Below are 6,000 nucleotides of genomic sequence, written 5' to 3'. Positions count from 1 at the left end.
ACCAAGGAACAATTCTCAGGAAGACCAAGCAGCCACCTGGCAGCAGATCATAGCATCAAAATCCTTCTACCTTGGAGGAAGAAGTCATTTTAGAATTGACACATACTCCAGATATCAGTTTAACTTCCCTTCCCATAGACCCTTTCCTATCTGAAAGCTTACAAAAAGTCTCATCCATTGATATGAGTACAACACAACATTGCCTTTGATAAAGAGACCCATTGTATAACAAAAGAAGTATGGCAATGAGCTCATGGTTATGGGTTTGTGATCTCACTACGTACCTTATTACTTGGAAACAGCCAGTCTGATAAGAGTGAAAAGGCCAGTGAAGACTCATCTGAGGGCGTTAGGATTGGGCAGTGGGAATATGCTTGCAGGATAGGATACTGTCCTTCAAAATGTGGTGTATACTTTGAACTAGTAGTATTTTGTCCTGTTTAACTAAATACATTGCTCTAGAGAATGAGGAATGAAAGTGAAAATGGGCGCCAAACTCTTATGCCCAGGGATCCACTTACAGAATCTGCTTCCATTCCCTTAATCTAAGACCCTGCCATGTTACAGAACCTAGTTTTGTGGTGGTAGAAAATTCTTTTCCAAAGGATAAAATAGATTTTTACTAAACTGGGTGTTGTAACTACTACTAAATCACTTTGGACTGCTCAAATGGCAGTAGACTAATAGGCTTAGAGGAGCACTATGGTACTGGTGGTGGTAATTTATCCTACCACCTATGGAGAAAGGGTGACTACTACTCTAAGAGGGTAGATCTGCAGTCCAGAGGAATCTGTGAGGTGTCTCTTCATACTTCTGTGTCTGGTAATGACTATGGTCAACTATAGCAAACATACCTAAACAAGGGCAAAACAATGAAAAACTAAGAACTCAGATCTCTTAGAGATTATAATCTGGGTCATTCTGCCAGGCAAACAACCGAGACCAGTTAACATGTTAGCCAAGGGTAAAGAGAATCTAAGATGGATAGTTGATGAAGGAGTTGATGAATATCAATTTTGCCCTCTAGACAAACTAAATCAGCAGGACCGTAACTTGTCTTAGAAGCTCTTTTGTTTTACTCTTCTAGGATACCACAACTGGCCACCATATTGAATATGAATTATTGGACTTCTCCCTTTCTTCTCAGAGAAGCAAGGAGAATACCTTCCTTTTTTTAAAAAAAAAAGACATCTCCACTGTAGTCCTGGAACTTCCTATGAAAGAAGAGAATAAATGGATCTCGGTGGCATGAGATGTTGTCCATACCCAAACTAAACCTTCCTTTGGAGCTCAGTGTTTCTCTGGATGGATTTACCAGTCTGTGTTTGAACTTCATCACTCAATTTCTGTGGGTTTTTTTTGTTCACTAGGTCCTTGTGAATCCATCTGAGATGCTCCCAGCTGGCTCACACTGTGACTAGTTGCAAGCAGAAACAGAAGCTAAGTCTCTCTGGTTAGCTCACACTAAGAAGCAGTACCCTATTCCAACCCACTAACTCACAAGTATATAACCTTGAGGGTTTTTTTAAAGTTTATTTATATATTTTTGAGAGAGAGAAAGTAAGCTCGTGTGAGTGGGGGAGGGGCAGAGAGAGAGAGGGAGAGAAAGAATCCCAAGCAGGTTCTGTGCTATCAGCACAGAGCCCGACGTGGGGCTCCAACTCACAAACCATGAGTTCATGAAGTGAACAGAAATCAAGAGTTGGACGCTTAACCGACTGAGCCACCCAGGAGCTCCTATGACCCTGGTTTTAAAGAAGACTTAGAAAAAAAAACCCAGCACAACAGGAAAAATAACACAAAACACTGATTAGACTAGTGTTATATCACTTGACATTTTATTAATCAATTACTATGTGCCAGACATTGAATTCTATAGAAATGTACAACAAGGCATAGTTTCCACACTCAAGAGGGTAATAGTCTCATGAAAGTGATAAGAAAAATAATGGCAATATAAGCTAAAAAATGCACAGTCTCTTACAGAGTTGAGAAAAAAAGGAACTATGCAATTTCTCAGGGTCTCAGGAAAGGCCACAGAGGAGAGCTATTTAGAAAACTAGCAGCTATAAATTTTCATTTAATTGTTGGAGGTTTGAGAGATGACATAGAAATCCTAGGGTAGACAGAAAGTTCTTACTGGTTCAAGTGTTCCATTAGGACATGCTGTTATACTTTAGAGTGTTATAGGATCCTTCTTCTCTTTCAAGTAAGAACGCCTACTTTCTGCATTCTCCCCCAGGGGCATTTATTGAAATCTGAGGCATATGTGTCACCTCTTGTCAAGCTGTGTGTGGTGGTGGGTAGGGGAAAGCTGAGCCCAGCAGCTCTCTAGATAGCAGTGCCCTTTGTCTGAGTTGAAGAGACCTTCATATCCTCAGTTTTGAATCATAATTAGCACCAATTGCTAGTAGCCATTTCAAACTATTTGAGGCTTCATTGTGTGGGGAACCAGCATGGAGCTTTCATTCTTGCAGCTTGGAGCTTACGTGAAACTGGAAAAGACAAAAATTATTGAAGGGAGGGGGGTACCCAGTGTATTTTTTATAAAGATAAGAAAGATATTTTTGGCGACTACTTCTTGATATATTCCTCTAGTTTCTAGTTAGACTTATGAACATACATTTAAATGCTTGCCTTTATTTGTCCCCAACTCCTTTGTCATCAACATATCCATTAGGCAATTAATTGTAACTGCTTCAGTTCCTGCCTAGGCCAGCCAGCTCTTGGAGAGAATGAAGGAGTTTCATGGAATTGGAGGGGATTGAAATAAGATAAGGTAGAAATCTGATCCTGGCTCTTTTAGGAAGCTTATAGGTTGCAGGAAAGCTATGAGGTTATTGGTGCCTGCCTTGAGACCATGTGGCTGTCAGTAAAGAGCTAGGCTGAGCTTCAGGTTTGCAACATCTGTGTTAGGCACAATCCTAAGAATGACCCCAGTGATCTTAATCCTTGTATAATACCCTCCCCTTTGAATGGAGGTAGAACCTATAGACATGATCAGATAGCCTCTAATGATTATTGTGTTATGGCAAAAGGAGATTATCTAGATGGGTATAATATAATCACATGGAGTCTTTATTTTTATTATTTTTTCAGAGTTTATTTATTTATTTTGAGAGAGACAGCACAAGCTGGGGAGGGGCAGAGAGAGAGGAGAAGGAGAATCCCAAGCAGGCTCCACACAGTCATCGTGCAGATCATGACTTGAGCTGAAATCAAGAGTCTGACATTTAACCCACCGAACAATCTTTTTTTTATTAAAAAAAAATTTTTTTTTTCAATGTTTATTTATTTTTGGGACAGAGAGAGACAGAGCATGAACGGGGGAGGGGCAGAGAGAGAGGGAGACACAGAATCGGAAACAGGCTCCAGGCTCCGAGCCATCAGCCCAGAGCCTGACGCGGGCTCGAACTCACGGACCGCGAGATCGTGACCTGGCTGAAGTCGGACGCTTAACCGACTGCGCCACCCAGGCGCCCCAACCCACCGAACAATCTTTAAAAGCAGAGTGTTTTCCCTGGCTGGTATCAGAAGAAGTATGAGAGATTCCAAGCATGAGAAAGATTTGATATGCTGACTTAAGGGGGCCATGGGATGAGAAATGTGGATGGTTTCCAGAATATGAGCACAGCCCCAGCTGATAGCCAGCAGGAAAATGGTGGCTTCAGTTCTAAAAAGACAAGGAATTGAATTCCACTGGTAACAGGAATGAACTTGAAAGAAGACTCTGAGTTTCAGATAAGAACATAGCCAGCTAATACCTTAATGTAGCCTGCACAGAGAGTGCATGCATAGAGTGCCACATTTCTGCACTACAGAGCTATGAGATAATGAATGAGTGTTGTGTCAGGCTGCTAAATATGACCTGTTTTTTGTTTGTTTGTAGTAGAAAACTATGCAATATCCAAGGGTGGAAATAGTTTGAACTGCAGATTTATAGTCAAACATGGGCTCATCGTGATTATCATTTGTTACATGCTAAGTGACGTTGGGTTTAATTGCAGATGTTTACTTCCTCACCTATAAAGAGATAGAATAATACCCACCTGATTCTAGGACTGTGGCCACAATTAAATGAGATAAAGTTTACGCAATGCCTAGCACACAAAACATTGTTTCACACCTCCTGGGAAGACTGACCATTCTATTCAGAAGAGATAGAAATAGCCCATGATAGGGGCACCTGGGTGGCTCAGTCTGACTCTCATTTTGGCTCAAGTCATGATCTTGAGGTTTGTGGGATCTAGCCCCACATCAGGCTCTGCACTGACAGATTGGGATTCTCTCTCTCTCTGGTTGGGATATTCTCTCTCTCTCTCTCTCTCTCTCTCTCTCTCTCCCTCCCCTCCCTCCCCTGCTTATACTCTCTTTGTCTCTCTCTCAAAAATTAAAAAGATGATTTGCAAGATTAGAACCACAGATATCTCTGGAAGAGGAATAGGGTGGAACTCTGGAGAGAAACATTTGGGTAAAAATTAGGGAAGCATATTGTCTATTTGGAACCAGACTAGAACCCAAGAATTCTAGGATCACTGCTAACACTAAGATCATTGCTAAAGCAAAGAGTCATAGAGTACCATACATCCTGGTCTAGATGTGACTGAGAAATTTGTGGACTGACAGGAAAAATGCTATTCATTTATTTATTTATTTATCCATTCCCCAAATATTAATTGAGCACTTGTGTGCACAGTTTTTGTCCAAGATACTGGATTGCAGCAGTGAACGAAATGGATGAGAATTTCTGCCTTCCTGGTATTACATTTTCACAGGAAGAGGCAGCCAATAGACAAGAGAGTTTGTCAGAGAGTGACAAGTGCTAAGGAGAAAAATAAGCTCAAAAAGAGGGATAAGAAATGTAAGAAAATAGGCGCCCAGCAACCACAGCCAGAGATTTAAATAAGGTGATTAATAAATGTCTCAGAAAGTAAGGACCTTACAGCAAAAACCTAGGGAATGACTTAGATGAATTTCTGGGGGGCGAACTCTCTAAGAACAGGGTATCTGGTTTTAAAGCCTCCACATTTTCTGGTTCCTGCTAAGCAAAACAGTAGCATCAAAACCACTTGCTTGCCTCATAGTGCCTGGACAACCTTGAGCAATCCATTGACGTAGATATTTAAGCCACACGTTATTTGGTCCTCAGAGTTTAAATGGAGCCCAGTCTGGACTCGAGGGATCAAGTCTGATAACATCTTTAAAGCCCGTGTAGATCAGTATCTCCATTACCAACACCGAAGCACTTGTATGTGGCAGGCAGTGACATTAGTGCTGAGAACAACTCCTCAGTAAACAAACAGATAGGGTTTCCTATTCTTGAGGAGTTGACATCCCTTAAAGATTAGAGGAGAGAGACATTTAAAAACAAAAATCAACAACCTCATTACAAATTGTGATGATGGAAGGAAACACAGAAGTGCCCAAGATAGAGACCGGCAGGGCGAGGAATCGCTTTGTACACTGGTGGAGGAACAGGACCCTGAGAAGATATCACTGAAGCTGGTGAAGCAGTGTGGGAGTGGTACTGGCAGTCTGTGCAAAGGGGTGGCTCCTTGGGGCACTTGGAAGAAGTATAAGGTTCTCACAACTTGCCTCAAGACCTGAAAATTTGATTTGCACACATCTAAAACAATCTCCAAGCAGCACTGTTCACGACAGCCAAAAGATAGAAACAACTCAAATGTCCATCATCGTTTTGTTGGAAAATGAACATGAAACGGAATGTCACCTGGAACATTACTGTGCTGCAACATGGGTGAATATTGAAAATACGATGCTCAGTAAAGATGAAGCCACCGTGAAAGACCACATGTTGCATGGTTCCACTTATATAAGATGTTCAGAACAGGCAAATCTATACAGGGAGACAAAAAGGAAATTAGTGGCTACAAGGGGCTGGGGGAGGCAGAAAGTGAGTACTAATAGACACAAGCTTTCCACTTGGGATAAAGAAGTTCTGGAACTAGGTGGTGGTGATGGATGTACAAGATTGTGAAT

The sequence above is a fragment of the Lynx rufus genome, unplaced genomic scaffold (genome assembly GCF_022079265.1).
Source record: "Lynx rufus isolate CCGP_SWC_20201006 ecotype Redwood Valley unplaced genomic scaffold, mLynRuf1.p SCAF_2, whole genome shotgun sequence".
In the NCBI taxonomy this organism is placed as follows: Eukaryota; Metazoa; Chordata; class Mammalia; order Carnivora; family Felidae; genus Lynx; species Lynx rufus.
Note: the sequence above shows the minus strand (reverse complement) of the source record.